Source organism: Pelmatolapia mariae, linkage group LG8, assembly GCF_036321145.2.
Source record: "Pelmatolapia mariae isolate MD_Pm_ZW linkage group LG8, Pm_UMD_F_2, whole genome shotgun sequence".
Taxonomy (NCBI): domain Eukaryota; kingdom Metazoa; phylum Chordata; class Actinopteri; order Cichliformes; family Cichlidae; genus Pelmatolapia; species Pelmatolapia mariae.
The window spans coordinates 2,262,405-2,279,851 of record NC_086234.1 but is presented as its reverse complement, the minus strand read 5'-3'; positions in this window follow the sequence as shown (position 1 = coordinate 2,279,851).

Here is a 17,447-nt window from a genome sequence, read left to right as displayed (position 1 = left end):
ACCTCAAGTTTTATGGCTGCACTGATGGAAAGACAGGTGCCAGAGATTGGCTTCATGATTGGCTGCAGCTGCACCACACACACGCACACGCGCACAATCAAACACTAAAGATGACTCACCTCCACATTTACATCATCGGGACCAAAACACACTTGATGTGTTGGAATTTATAAAAAGTAACGTCCTGATTATGCCCACAAATGGAAACAAACAGCGTTTTCAAAATCACACACACACACACACACAATTTAGCCTCAGTTTGTTTAAGAGACGTATCTCTTTTAAACTTTGAAGGGTGGACGTGTTGTTCATCAGGAGCATCGTTATTGTCTGCAGAGGAGGAAACTGGCAACAACCAATGGGAGTGAAGGAGACCATTCACGGTTTAAGTACAGAACCCCAGTCTAAAATGTTAGCTTGCAATCAACTGTCAGCTACAAGACTGTGCAGTGATGTCAATGTGGGCGTGGTTTTGGGCACAGAAACTGTTCAGGGTCACCGCTAACAGAGCGGCGACGGGCTGCGGTGGCAAACAGTGGAAACGAGGCTGGGAGCTACACAGGAAGCAACGGAGAGACGACAACCGGCCGACACCTCGCTCGTGTGTGAGCTCCAGGGGGGTTATGATGTTCTGATATTAGCAAACATGAAGAAGAGCAGCCCAATGAACTTCCTTCTGCTTATTTCTGACGCTGCCCCCTGGTGACAGAACACAGCTACAACGTGTAGACGTGAGTCTGCCAGTAGTCTCTAACCTGTCTCACTGTAACGCCAACAGAAGCAGAATCTCTGAAAGATCTCAGCAGAAACTCACATTAACAGCAAGACCCTGACAGCACGGCAGAGGGAGAGCTCCTCATTATCCAGAGTGAACCTGAGCAGCTCTGACACAGAAGGAAAGGAGGCTTTAACTGGAAACCAGAGACGGGAAACAAAGTCGTTTACCAGCTGCTCAGCGTGCATCATGTCATCAGAGCCACAGCAGCAGCAGTCATCTAAATGTAAATGGAATGCAAATCACAGACGGCGTGGTCACAGAAAACATGCGGCCTCAGCAGCACGCCACACAACAAGAGACCAAAAAAAAATACAAAATTTCAACCAATTTTAAAGTGAAAGAAAAACAAAACAGCTCCAGTCCAGCTGCAGTTTAAACACATGGAGTTTGTGTCACAGGGTGGGATTGGCATGTTTTAACTTGGTGTTGCTGTGTTTTATCATTTTTAATCTTTTATAATGTTAAGTCTTTTCTTAGTTTTATTGCACCCCCTCCTGGCCGATGAAGTGCTGAACGCGGAAGAGATTACGGCGGCGTGGTTAGACACGAGGCGAGAAAAGCACACCCTGGGTGGAGAGCAAAGCGGGGACAGAAAGACGTCCTATCTCGTGAGACAACGAGACACCAGCCTGCTGTCCTTCTTTTTCTTCGGTGGACGCTGGGGTTAAGTGCCGGAGAGGACGTCCGAGGACGCTGACAGCTTGGGATTTTATTGGACTAGTGGCATGATAATGATTTTAATTGGCCGGCTGAGGCCATTAGAACTTTTAGTTGTATTGTTATTATCTATGTAAATTCTTGTTGTCCCTGGTCAGGGTGTTTTTTTGTTGTTTCTATGCTAAATAAATTATATTTGAGAAACGTAGTTTTTATATTCACGACTGTCTTGGCTCCTCCACTGCTCGTCCCGTTTAGGAGGATTTCCTTCTCATAGACCCGCCTCGTCACATTTGGATAAACTCGTGGGCCGGATCACACAGCAGCTCCGGCTGATTCTGGCTCCTGTTGGAAGGAAACTGGAAATCAAACTTCCATCTGTATCTTAGAAGACACAAAGATGAATCCAGTCCAATAAAAACATCCAGTGAAGCCCAACTCCAGCAACAGCAGATTTCTGAGGCCGACTAAACAGCAGCAGACTTTAAACACATGATAACAGTGTTTGGAAGCAGGGTCATGACCTAGACCGGAGGGCAGACTAACTCTTGGACTTTGGTGACAAATGAAACATGTAAATTGAGCCGTGCTTCTCATTGTGGCAGCACCAGCGTTGCACCTGTGCAGCCGCGCTCTGCCGCAGCACTCGCCCACCAGTGACAAACAGCTCAGCACATGTTAGCTTCACTTTTCAGTTACATCAGAGAAATAAAGAGACCGAAGAGGCTGCCTTTCACTTTGAGCCAACTCATTAAAACATCTCAACAACAACACAAACATCCACCCGAGCTCATATCGATTCAATCAGAGGGGTAAAACCTACAGCAGTGCCCGGCTCAGTCCCCCAAACAAGCCCATTTCTTTCTCTTTCATTTTATTTTCATGACTCAGTTTTAATAAAGTGTCTGAGATCACACGTTTTTATAGAAAATCTGTGACTGTATTTGTATATGAATGAAAAATTTGGGGGATTTTATTTCACTTTTGTTTTCACAGTTGGTGTTTAAAAAGGTACAGCAAGTAATATTTTGAGGTTATTTAATTAAAAAAACAGAATGTTGTACTTATAATTAAACAATGATTTGTGTGATTAATGTGCTTTTATTCCTAATATTGTCACAATTACTTATTTTCAGCAGGTTAGACGACAGCCATCTCTGAGAGCTTCAGAAGAGCCAGCAACACAACAGCTCATTATAAGCTAACAAGCTATAAGCTAATGTTGGGCTCGAGTGCCCTAAAAATCACACTTTTTCTTTGATAAACAGTTTGATCACATTCATATGAGAGTTTATTCAAGACTGAGTACAACAATGGTGATCAAATGAGCTTCACTGACTCATATTCGACTCCTCTCACAGAGTTTTACAGTCTGTGATTTGTATTTTCCTCTCAGCTTTAAGCTGACATGTGCACATTAGCTGTTTTATGGAGCAGAAAATCAAAGGAGCTCCACATAGAACCACCACGATGGTGCTTTAACAGATCTATGTGCTGTGGATCACATGACCAACCACACAGAACAACTGACAACAACAGCAAACGAAATGTGCAGACGTGTAGAGAACAACTCCAGGCCTCCTCTGCGCTTCATTCATTAGACACAATGAAAGCCTCGGTCTGTGTGTGTGCCCAGCTCACCACACAAAAAGAAACGAGGCTTCACCTGATATGTGAAAGATCTGCTTTACACGTTGATTAGTTACTGAACTCATTTCAAAGGAGGCAGAGCTGCATGAGTCAAACAAGCAACAAGAGTCAGCCCAAAAAAGACGGAAGTGGAGACAGATGAGCCATCACTGCAACATCAGAACACACACACACACACACACACACACACACACACCAACAAAAAGCAGCTTCTTACCTTCATGATGTCCTCAGGTTGATGATCAAATTCTTCATCACAACATTTTCATCAGTTTGCCACATTTTTTGTTTTCCCAGCATCGGTCCAACAAACGGCGCGTGTGGAGGTGTGTGTGCAGCAGTAAGCCCCCCAACCCCACCACTCACTACTCTCACTATACACCCATAGAACTGTGTGTGTGTGTGTGTGTGTGTAAATGTCCACACAGTTAATAAGAAGGCGGACGGAGCAAACAGCCAAGACACTCCAAGCCATCATCAGCTGAACGAGATGCTTTTAAAACATCAAGAACAGCAGCTTCTTACCTTTATGACATCATCACCTTCATCAGCACACTCTTCATCACGCTGGTCACAACCAGGTTTATGAGACAGACCGTAGACACCATCAGAAGCTGTGAAGGAACTTTTACTTTCCTGTCTCCACAGAGCTCAGATTAATGTGGCACACCTGCACAGGTGTGCTGCTGCGTTCAAACAAACAGGAAGAATGGGAAATGAGAGTTTCCTGTTACTAAAGTCTCTGTTTTTAGGAGGAAAATTGTCCATGATGAAATCCTCCGGTGTTTTTATTCAGTCAGCTGATCAGAAAAACTAAATCTGTCATATAATAAATGTTTAAATATTTTACAGTGAACATGTTAAACTGAAATCTTTGGTTCACATAAAATCGACCAAATCTGTTCAGACCTGAGCTCCTCACAGTCAGCTGAATGTTGATTCACAGTAACTTTAGTATATTTAATGAAGCAATGCAAAATTTGATCTGCTTTTAAAACTTTCCACGTCACAGGCAAAGCTCACAGGAGGTCACTTTAAGTCCCTGTAATCTCATAACTACAAATATAGACGTGAAATGTTTAAAAACCGCAGTCCAAAATCTGCTGTGTGTTCATCACTGCAGCATCAGTATCGTGAGATGTATCAGTCAGAAAACTGCAGCGGTTTAATGTCTGTGATGAAGAGGAGCAGGAACAAGCAGGGGCACTGTGATCTGCTTGATCACATCATTCCTGGGAGAAAACCTCAAAACGTGCACCCTCAAAACAAGGACATGGTTGTTACATTTAAAAAGTCTGACTTGTAATTTGAACCACATAATTTCATGTTTCCATTGTGAACGTAATTAAATCATGAAGGATCTGCAGGAAATTCGCCAACTTAATTCGTTCTTGTTGAGATGACCTGATATGATCTAGTTAGAGTGGTTACCTGGACTCACGAAATTCACAAGATCACAGGAGATTTCAAACCACAGGAAAATCACTGCAGTTATCAGAGGCAGACAACTGTACACACCACGTGTATGCTAGTGTTATTTATTGTGGTTTAACCTGTTAAGGACTTGAAATCATAGCTTTCCTACTTTTGTTAAATCTGGATTGACAGTGCAGTGGTTCACACTGTTGCCTCACAGCAAGATGATCTTAGGTTCAAATCCACAATCCAGCTACTTTGCGGTGGGTTTCCTCCCACGGTCATGCAGTTATTGGGGTTAGGCTAATCCAGTTTTTAAGTGATGACGTATGAACCCTGCATCTGGGTCCAAACTGCTCTGAGTTTAATAAGGCTGTTGTGTTTTTAACACGTTTTAATTCTCTGTATCTGGTTCTATTTAATCTCAAAAAGCCCCTAAAAACAGTCAGTGATCACTCTCGGTTTTTATCACCACTGTTCATTTTAAAGCTCAGTTTTTAAACCCTTACGATGTAACTACAGCCCAGCCCATGCAGCAGTATATGAATGACTAACCTCGTATTGTGGATGGATTATCTCAGTTGTTCTCCTGACTGAAGTTTGGTCCGTTTACAGCATCCTGCCATGCGATTGCATTTGTTCCTGACCATCGGGAACCCTCACGCTAACTTTTAAAACAGTTAGCGTTCATCCTCCAGCTTCACTGTGTTTATGCTAACATAGCTGTGTCGCTAGCGATCACGTAGCACATCATTATATACCAGCTAGCCCAACTTCAGTAACCCTACAAACGTCACTGCTGTTTAGATTCATGTCTTCATTTATGTTGGAAGTGAAGAGGATGGATGGAGTGGAAGTCGTTATAAATCCATTAAACTTTAATGTCAACTAGACTCCAGACTTTGTTGAACATTATGTAATACGAAGAATATGTAGTTTTTAAGTGACCAAGCAGTATTAGAGTAAAAGTGAATGAACAGTGTTGGAATAAAGTGACAAAATTGTGAAGGATTAAAATATTCGAAAAGCTCAAATTACTTTATCTAAACATGTTTCAGTCACATGTTATCAGCACAAACTTCACAGGGTTATTGAATATGAATAAGTTGTGCTGATTACACTTTGATTCTGATTTGATTAAAAGTTGTTCAAGTTGCTAATAAGCAAAACATCTGCGTGCAACAATGTCCACGACTGAATGAAGTAAATCCAACATGTTCTTTTTTCAGTGCAGACGCATCGATTCCTTCTGGAGCTTTTTGTTTACTTGCTTTGTAATTCCATCAATAATGGAAATGTCATTAATCAAACTGCAACAGAAATTAAAATGTCTGTTTTAATGAATGAAACCTCAGACTAATGTCTTCAGATTTCTTGTTTTCTCCAGCAGGACACAACAACGAGAAATTTATCGGCACATAAGGAAAAGAAAGTAGAAGACTCGTAACGATTAATCCAATAACGAGCCTGATGCTGAAGCAGATTTGATATGTGGACAAAAAAGCATTAAACATGGCGCACCGAGGTGCAGTTGAAGGCTCTCGCTGTGATGATGGAGCCGATTTCACCTGCTGATGAAAGGAAACGAGAGGAAGCTCGAGTGTTGATGTTTTCCACACGTCTGCCGAGAGGATGATTGCTGGTTATTTCTCAGATGAAAAGCTGTTTTCAGTTGTCGTTTTATTCCAGTTCTGCAGATGTGTAATTAAGTTTGTGAATCGATGTTTCCCCCTCGCGCTCGGCACGGCTAATTATGAATCAAAGACGCTGGAAGCTCTGCGCACCTCCTGTCTGAATTACATCTGTGCGAGTGAGAGTCGGCTTCGGTTATCGTTTGGCCTTCGGCTAAGTTTAAGATTTAAAGCATGGGAATGAGCCACCCCGTCACAGACGGCCTAGACTGAACAGACAGGAAGTCTGATTGGTTCTCTAGGAGGTTTTTTAAGCATAAAGCCAGAAAGTGCCGAGAACTGTGCCAAAAACTCCAAACACTGGACTTCCTGTTGGTTTTCTGGTCCCGAGAGATTTTCTGTTCCTCTTGGGATGTTACAGGATCCTGAATTCCATAAATGGAGGAGAAATGTAGTACTGGGAGTACTTCATGGTAGATTCAGTTCAGTTCAATAACCAGCATAGAAACATCATGCAGCAAACATGCAAAAGCTTCACTATTTAATATACCAGGAATTTGTTTACACACAGGGAGAAGCTGATTGGTTCAGCTCGGGCTCAGGGATGAGGGACAGTATTGTCATGTGATGCGAGTGTTACCATAAAACCTGAGTGAGGCGCGCTGTGTTCAGGTAGTAAACGTTTATTCTTCAAGCACAAACACGCCAACGTGCATCCTAACTGACCCTGACGCTTAACGACACGCTGGACCATCCTTCAGGAAAAGAGAGGAAATAATTCCATCCCATAATTCCCAGCGACGTTCCCGCCATCCGTCTATTCACGAGAGCATCAACAGGAGTGAGAGGATTACCCAGATCATGTAAATGTTAATTATGAACATGTAACCTGCTGATGTGTTTGGATAGTTGTGTTAAACCCACAGCTGAACTCTGAACGTCTCACAGCTGGAAGAACATCTGCTTCTTCTGTTTGTTGTAAGCTCCCCAGTTTATGTTTATTAATGGGTGAAAGTGTTTAAGGTGGATTCAAAATGCCTGCTGTCGTGTCGCAGTCCTTAAGATACTCATGAATGAATGTTTACTCCAGGTCGCCACAATCGCACTGATTACACACCATGGTGGTAATCTATGAACACCTGGAGCCAGATGTTTAATATCAAGGAAGCCATTTGTTTTATTAGGATGAAATTATAAATTAAATTTTAAAAACTGTAAAAATGTTGCTTATATATAAAAAATTCACCTCCCTCTTTAATAGTATGTGGGGTTTCCTTCAATTATTAAAACTTGAATTCGATCTTCTGTAAATCTTTAATGCCTCTAAAGTACTGACATATTTTTCACACACTGACCACTTTATTAGGAACATCTGTGTAATCTAATGCAGGTTCGAGAAATTTCCCCAGAATGACCACAAACATGCAGAAATGACAGATGTCTCAGATGTCACTGGTTATCAGAGGCTGCCTGTATTTCATCGTTACACACACACACACACACACACACAGTCCTTTGGTTTAATAGGTGAGCTCTATTATAAGAGCTCAGAGACGCTGTTTCATGTCCTGTTTGAACCTTTGCCTCATTTTAAAGATCTTGGTTTATATTTGGAAATGATCAGAATTTAGTTCCAAACAGAATCCAAACAGACTGAAAATGATGACCTGAGAGCAACAGACCCGTCTCAGTAAGGCCATAACCACACACACACACACACACACACACACACACACACACACACACACACACACACACACACACACAGTGTTGGGAAGGTTACTTTTAAAATGTATTGTGTGATTTATTACTATTACTGAAGGTTACTCTCCATACCAATACCAACTAGATGTTTAAATCTTAATATAAATGAGTAACAGTAGGTGGACATTAGGTAAGGCTGCACTTTTTGCAGCGATCTCGTATAGAAAACTATTCCGCGCGTATATAAAACAGGTCCGCGGCTCCGAACCGTAGTAAAGGGACCTCTGGCTAATACGTCGGGTTCGTGTCGGGCTCGTAGCTGAAAACTAGCTTTACTTTGTTGTCTGGGTCAACTTTGCTAGTGAGAGACAGAGAGAGGCGTTGAAAGGCTGCTCCAATGGAGCTTATTGTTTCGGAGGAAAACACGAACACGGTGTACAGTCGAGTCTTAATAGCTTACTTACAACTGGGCTCGTCAGGCACTCTTCTTGGCTGCAGTGGTTATTATTATATTTACATGCTTCCAGCTCCCGTTTCTGCTCCGTGACAGCTCGTATTTTACCTTTCTCTCCCTCCCTCGCTCACAGACACATCACGGGTATGGCAGTCCATTCTCCCTGCAGCACGGACTACACTGCCCATGAGGCTACATTCTTTAGGGCCATGCCTGTAACACTCTGCCTATTGCCTTCATATTAAGTAATTTTTTAAAAATATTTCTTCATGTCATTATGCTGCTGCAAGTAGAGGTGACATGAGCCGTGAGATTGAGACACATTAGAGCCTCTTAATGCGTGTTTTGTTTGGGTTTCCACCGGCGTGGAAACCAAAAATAGAGAGGGGACAGCCTGACATATGAAACAGGAAAATACCACCATGTAATCCATTTATTTCAACAAAGTAACTGTATTCTTAATACCTCCTTTTTAAACAGTAACTGTAACAGAATACAGTTACTCATATTTTGTATTTTAAATACGTAACGGCGGTACATGTATTCTGTTACTCCCCAACACTGCACACACCAGAGGACACGTTACATGGAACTGGGACACGTCAGCTTTAGGTGAATGAGAACAGGCTCACCAAACCACTGCAGAGAGAAGCAGAATAAGCAGAGAGAGACGGAGGCCACGGTGCAGAGAAAATGAGCAATGACGCCAAGAGAGGCGCTAACATATAAATGATAAATATAATATAAATATAACAAACAGGCAAAATCCGTCCATCATCTGTTTCATGTTATTATACACAGGACAAGTTGACAGATCCTGAGACACGCCCCTTTTAAACTCCATGGTTCCACCGCCTGGACCTGAGTTCTCACAGTTTGTCACCTGCTGCTGGTTTAACCAATCAGAGGCCAGTAACCAGCCTGGCTGTCTGCTGGGCAGCAGATGTTTGGCCAGCCGGAGCGAGCGGTCAGCAGACACGGTATTCTTTTGGTCTATCGACAAAGTGAGAAAAAACCTGGAACCAGAGGATGCTGCTGCTGACACGAGCTGGCAGTGCAGGTTTGCAGGTGCAGATGTTGCTGCAGATGTTGCTGCAAATGCAGTGGTTGATGCAGTTGCAGTTGCTACAGCAGGAATATCAGTATAGTGTCATTTTCTGACGTTATGTCATACATACGACAAAGTTCCTGCTGTAGCTGGAGTCCCATCAGCTTACATGTGCAGACACATCAGGACACTTTGGAGGGTCTTTGCTCCACCCGTCTGTGGTGCGAGTCATTAAGGTCACACAGGTGGAGGTGTGAATGATGGTTAAGACTCCTTGGACCACATATGGCTGATAGCTGGTGTTCAGTGATGGTTGTTTCTCCACTCGGTGCTCAAACGTCCCGTCTCCTCTGAAACATGCCTGACTCGAGCACCACCCTGACCCAGAGACCCCCACACTGATATTTACCACAAATACAGCTTCATGTTTTTAGTACACAAAAAAACAGCAGATTTCTTCTTTTTACTGGATGCTGCTCGCACACACACACATGCACACGCACACACGCACACACACACACATGCACACGCGCACACACACAAACATGCACACACACACACACACAAACACGCACACACACACACACACACACACACACACACATGCACACGCGCACACACACAAACATGCACACACACACACACACACAAACACGCACACACACACACACACACAAACACGCACACACACACACACACACACACATGCACACGCGCACACACACAAACATGCACACACACACACACACACACACAAACACGCACACACACACAAACATGCACACACACACACACACGCACGCACACGCACACACACACACGCACACACACACACACGCACACAAACACGCACACACACGCACACACACACACACACGCACACACACACACACGCACACAAACACGCACACACACACGCACACAAACATGCACACACACACGCACACACACACACACGCACACACACACACACGCACACAAACACGCACACAAACACGCACACACACACGCACACAAACACGCACACACACGCACGCACACACACACAAACACGCACACACGCACACACACAAACACGCACACACACACGCACACACACACAAACACGCACACACACACGCACACAAACGCACACACACGCACACAAACGCACACACACGCACGCACACACACACGCATACGCACACACACACACAGACACACACCTCAGTTGATCCCCAACAGATGGAAGCTGGAAATCAAGCGGCGTTGCAGCTGAGGTGACGTTTCAGCTGACAGCGAAGAGGCGATGAGTGGCGGCGCCGTCGCCTTAGAGTGTGTGACGCTGAAGAAGAAAATCCTCCAGTGTCGTCCACGCCGCGTTGTTTCTTCTACAAACATCAGCAGCAGCTGATGAAGGCTGTGCTGAAGACGTGAGGCAGATGTTTGGACAGCTGTCTACATTACAGGGTGGTTCCTGGTAATTTAATGCAAGCTTCTGGATGGATGCTTTGACAGTCATTAATGAGCAAAGCACCAGAAAGCCTCTGTCACATGTTCGCTTCATGGCCATCACCATCTTGGGTTTCTGGAACTAGAAATGACCATATTTAAATCTGTCTATTTCAAAGACATACGTCCCCTTTGCTCATCAGCAGACTGACTCCAGCGTGTTGCCGATGTGTTTTCAGATGGCAGTTATTTGCAGATCTTTGCTAACCTGTCTGAGAGCGACTGCAGTCAGTCTGAGTCAAACCAGGATTTTGGAGACAGGTTTCCTCCTACACGATGGACAGTGGTCTCCCAGAGGTTGTGGGTCCAACACCTTCATCTCTGGACCATCAGCTGGCCTCCACAGTTACTTGCAGTCAGACTCTGATTAAGTAATCCTCCTCACAAGGAGGATGCTGTCCTGTGTTTACTGCAGTGTGACTGAGCCACATGGAGGTGACTCACTTCACTTCCATGATTCCAGATTTAATTCCCTTCAAGTCTCTGATAAAAACTTAAAACCGCAGAGACTCATTTTCAGGATGTTTTTCTGCTCCTGGTGCTGATGTTTTTCACATTCTCATCATCACTTTCACTTTTTCCTTTTTCATTTTCAACATCGTGCCATCCTCCTGTGTGGTTCTCGCACACACACACACGCACACACACACACACACACACACCTTCGGTCCCATTACAATAAGAGTACAGGTGCAGTTGTCATCCCAATTCCCAAATCTGTAACACACTTTTAGTCCCTCTTGTGTCAGTTACAGTTAAAGCCCATCACGCACACTTACATACTCCCAGTGGAAAACACACACACACACACACACACACACACACACACACACACACACATATTTTAAGGTAAAATTCCAGCACATCTTGTAACAGCTTCTTTGTGATCAGCAGAGTTTACAGTGTTTAAGGAGAGCTGAGGTAAAATGAAAAATAAAGAAATTAATACATTTGATTAATATGCCACCAAAAGTTTCAATGTAAATAAGGATTATTTATAATATTATATGAAATTATATTATATAAATATATAATAATTAATTATAATTAGATATAAAATATTTATATGTTTTAATTTCCTTCAGTATTTACTCCACTTTTCAAAAATGTACATTTTTCATTTTACTGAACACATCGAGAAATCATCACAAGAGGATAAAAGGCTCTCTCTCCTTTACATGCATTTGACCTCTGAATCACTTCTTTCTTTCTTTCTTGGTCCTCCAAGGATCCCAGCTGTACACCCGATCGTCTCCTGCCATCTCCAGCTAGATGGTCCTCTCTCTACACGGCGGGGTTTTCATGCTGGATGCGTGGCAGACTGTCCCGCGTGTATCGTGAGACAAGTTTATTAAAGTCTTTTGTCCAAACAGTGACAGGATTGGTCCAAATTTGATCAAGCTCCCACACAGTGACCACCTGATGGCTCAAAGTCGAGGTCACACTGGTCACTTTAGAGCCGAAGGAGCTCGGCTTTAAATCTCCTCATGTCCAGTTTTTGGTAAACCTGAATAACTCATCATCTTTCTGTGACTCTGAGTTATTCATGGTCAGATCAGCTGCTCTGAACCTTCTGCATTATTTCCACCTCACGCTGCAGCGGCTCAAACTGGGCCCTCAGATTTCACCGTGCTTCAGTCTTTATCGATCAGCTTTCATCTCGTCGTCTCTGGAGCGTTGGTCTTTCTGTACGGTCTGATCTGTTCGCCGGCAACACGGCACAGCTCCCGATCACGGCTGTTTCACGCTGCTGGCAGGAAGCAGGTCACAACTCAGCGGAGTCGACTTTACGGAGCAAACAGCAGAAGGAAAGCCTGCTGTCTGTAAATGTATTTTAATGAGATGCTGCCTGTGTGTTTGCATGCAGTCGCTGACTGGCTGCACAGTGTACTGACCCTGTAAACGTCAGCAGGAGAAACACCGAAGGACTGACACTTTGTGCCTGAGCAGAGAAATGATGGTTTGGAGGGTTTGTCAGCACAAGGGCGTAGATTTGGCATGGATGGAAGGGACATGTCCCCACCAATATTCAATTCAATAATCGCTGGATATTGAATTGTAATTTTAAATGGTTTAAAAGCATGTAGAATAGCATATGTAGGCAAGTATATTTATCCCCTTTTATCAAGAAGCAAAGACAAAAAGGAAAAAGAAAAGAAACAGGGCAGGGTTCGGTGGTTGAATCATCCGTCCCCACCAATGCCAAAACCAAATCTACGCCCTTGTGTCAGCATCACGGAGATGCAGGGAGGCCGGTTTGACTTCCTGAACCTCTGTATGATCCACAGCTGGCTAACAGCTTCGGTCAATCCTATGAGCATCAAAAACAGGGCGGGGCCACACCCGGGTCCAAAGTACTTTTGTTACCTTATGACAAAGCAGCTGCTGGAAACTCTGAGAGGAACGTCTGCAGAGAGATGGAGTCCCACCCATCTCCAGGACATCACCTCGGTGTGCCCTGCAGTGACCTGTGAGGCTGAGCAGGGAAGATTTCGACTTCCTTTTAACCGTGAACAATGAAGCTGAAGGCGTCAGTCGCACACACAGCATGCCAGCAGACGGCCTCGAGGGTAACAGACAAAACCACGAGCTGCTTTCTCTCCTTGCATGAATATTTTTCCTGCTTAACTCCTGCTGCACGGAGCAGGAGACAGATGGAGCAAGGACTTCTGGGAAATGCTGTTTTTGCAATCGCTCCTGCGAGATAAAAAGATGAATGTCCTCCCATCAGCTCGTCTCCTGAAACAGCCAATGCTGCGTTTCTAAATCCTGAGCGTCGTCAGCCGATTTCTCCGACAAATCGTTCTCTTAAACTTATCTGAGCTCATTACGACGGTCCGAAGCCGGCGCTGACATCAGCATCGTCACCACAGTGTGTGTGTGTGTGTGTGTGTGTGTGTGTGTGTGTGTGTGTGTGTGTGTGTGTGTGTGTGTGTGTGTGTGTGTGTGCGTGTGTGTGGCCGTCCTGCAGAGTCGAGGTGAATAAATGTGTTTTTAATGAATCCACTTTAACTGTTATTGCACATCATGAGGTGAGTAAAGCTGCAGATAGCGCTCCACAGTGAGGATCACTTATTAATGAATAACTGGGAGTTTAATGAAATCTGCTCAGTGCTGATTGCTGCTTATTACAAACAAATGTTGCTGAGTCATTTCTGGGGTTTCCTGGTTTTACCTGCGCCCGTCTACAGGGACGCCTCAGCTCTCCTCCACCCAGCTGAGCCGAGCGAGGCCTTGAAAGTTAGTGAAAAGTTAAAACACGACTCAGACGGAAAACATCGGAAATCATGAAGCAGCGAGCAGCCTCGGCTGTGTGCTGTGCGAAAGATCTCAGGGCCAGTTTTAAAGCAGGAATCATCACGTTGCTCTTTTCCAGCAGAGCCGGATCAACAAAATGACACTCGGTGGTGGTTCATAGCCGAGTTGGAAGCAGACGCCTCCTCGGGCTCAGGGAAGAGCTCCTGCCCCAACTGGAGGATTTTCAGAATCTTCTTCATGAGTGAGGGCAGCTGCAGATCAGCAGAGGGACTGAAGCAGCATCTTCAGTGATGTGGATGCTGTACCTGCTGTTGATGAAGACGGAGTTAACCCTGGAAGTGAGGCTTCAAAACAGGAGGCCCCAGAGCAAGTTTGGGACCCCCTCAGAGTCCCCCTGGTAGAGCAGTCTGTCTCTGCTCCTCCTCTCATTTGTTCTCTTTTCAGGGACATAATAACTGTTATTTGAAGATGAAGATGATAGTGTGGAGAGCAAAGGGCCACAGGTCAGAGTTCAACTCTGATCTGTGGCATTTGGCCGCCTGCTCACGTCATTTGTTCTCTGAACTCTTTTTCTTTCCTCTGCCTTTTCATCTGTGGGGGCGTGGCTAATTCCACCCTATTTCCATACTGAGACGGGTTTTAGTGAGTCATTAATGAGGTGGTTAATTAGTGAGGGCGACGGCAGGGTGAATCCCCCTCTCCTCTCTCTGAGATGCTTCTACTGCTTTGAGCCCTGAAGTGAAGAAGCCATTAGATGTGCAGCAGGTAACTTTACCATCATTTATTTTGAAGGAATTAAAAGGACGACTGCAGAGGAGTCCTCTGCTTCACTGCTTTATGGATCTGAAGTGCAGCGACTGGAGCGGGGAGGAGGAGCTCTGAGCTGGGAGTTATCGTCAGGTATGAATGGTTCAATGTGGGCGGAGTCACAGAGCTCAGTGCACAAACACGTGCCGTGGTGCGGCAGGTTTAGGTGGAGTCAGCTGTCACACTCACTTATATTAATGTCAGATGGATCCGTTTTGAGCTGCAGACGAGTGAAGCGCAGCGATGGATTACTAGTAGATGATGTCATAATTAAACGAACAGCTCAGTTTATATTTAATCTTTAGAGTTATTGTCATAAATCAGAGAAATGATTTAAAGATGTTTTTTTAGGAAATCTGCTTCATAAACTTCACCATCTGCGTGCCTGTGATTAGTTTCAATTAAAAATGCTTTTATTCTTTTTGCTCTGTGTGTCACCACCTCCTCCTCCTCATCATCATCATCATCCTCACAGCTGCCCCTCGGCCTGGCCTTCAGCACAGACACATCAGTCCTGCTGCGTTCAGGGTGTCTGCGGACAAATGGGAACATTTTTCAGAGTTCAGATTCTGAAAACCAGCCGAGGATGATGAGGGTCCGAAGGACGAGGACACACACTGAGGTCAGGATGAAGAGTCGGCTGTCAGGACGCTGAGTTACAGCTGAGAGGTGATGATGAGGAGGCTCAGGATGAATCTTCCTCTGAGATATTGTTTGTGGACACAGATGTCAGGTTTGAATGTGAGGTCAGAAACTGGGCACAGGTTAATGTTTAATATGATTGGTTGGTGGAACCTTGTCTCCGCCCCTATGAAGTTTCATGAAGCTGTATTCTCCGAGGAAGAGCGGCGAGCTGAGCCGAGCTTCCTGCTGAGCGTCCATCAGGATTTGGCTGCTTTATTTCCCCTAAATCTTCAGCAGCTGGATGAAAAAGTCAAGTCTGCAGATTTCAAACTGGGAGGAATTAATCACTGTAGCCACGCACGCACACACACGCACACACACACACACACGTACACACACACAGAGCATCGTGTGTGTGTCTGTGTTTAACTTCACTGAAGCTCAATAACCACAGAAGAAGAATGAACCCGAGCAGCTGTTTGTCAAGCAGAAACACTTAAAGTCAACTTCTGACAACGATGATGATTTTTATTCTTTCTCTTTGTTGTTTCTGTTTAACACTGTGTGTGTGTGTGTGTGTGAGCGAGCATAGGCAAGGCAAGTTTATTTATATAGCACAATTCAACAACAAGGTGATTCAAAGTGCTTTACAGAGACATTAAAAGCAAAAACAAATAAAAAGCATGATTTAAAATTGATTAAGACAAGCAAGCAAACAAACAAACAAACAAACAAACAAACAAAACAGTATTTAAAATCAAAAATCAAAACAGTAGATAAAATCAGAACAGTAGATAAAGTCAGTAGTTAAAATGTAAGTTTTGAAATTTAAACTTAAAAGTGTGGATTTGGTGTTTTATTCAAATGCAGCTGAGAACAGGTGAGTCTTCAACCTGGATTTAAATAAACTGAGTGTTTCAGCTGATCTGAGGCTTTCTGGGAGTTTGTTCCAGATATATGGAGCATAAAAGCTGAATGCAGCTTCTCCGTGTCTGGTTCTGACTCTGGGAACTGATAAAAAACCGGATCCAGATGACCTGAGGGATCTGGAAGGTTCATACTGGGTCAGGAGGTCACTGATGTATTTTGGTCCTAAACCATTCAGAGCTTTATAGACCAGCATCAGAACTTTAAAGTCTATCCTCTGACGGACAGGCAGCCAGTGTAAAGACCTCAGAGCTGGACTGATGTGGTCCACTTTTTTGGTCTTAGTGAGGACTCGAGCAGCAGAGTTCTGAATGAGCTGTAGTTGTCTGACTGATTTTTTAGGTAGACCTGTAAAGATGCTGTTACAGTAATCAAGCCTGCTAAAGATGAATGCATGGACTAGTTTTTCCAGGTCCTGTTGAGACATCAGATCTTTTATCCTTGAAATATTCTTGAGGTGATAGTAAGCTGATTTTGTTATTGTCTTAATGTGTTTTTCTAAGTTTAGGTCTGCATCCATCACTACACCCAAATTTCGCGCCTGGTTTGTGGTTTTTAGGTGTATAGATTGAAGTTCTCTGGTGACCTGTAATCGTTTTTCTTTGGCACCAAAGACTATTACTTCAGTTTTGTTTTTGTTTAGCTGGAGAAAATTGTGGCACAACCAGTCATTAATTTCCTCAATGCATTTACCAAGAGCCTGTACAGGGCCTCGGTCTCCTGGTGACATTGTGATATATATTTGTGTGTCATCTGCATAGCTATGATAGTTTATTTTGTTGTTCTTTATAATCTGTGCCAGTGGGAGCATGTAAATGTTAAACAGAAGGGGTCCCAAGATGGAACCTTGGGGAACTCCACATGTGATACTTGTCTGCTCAGATGTGAAGTTACCTATTGATACATAAAATAAAGTTTGGAGACAAAAGTACACAGTGTATTCTTGAAGAAAAAAAAATTAAGTGAACTCCTTCTGCTCATTTCCAGCTCTTGATTTTTACT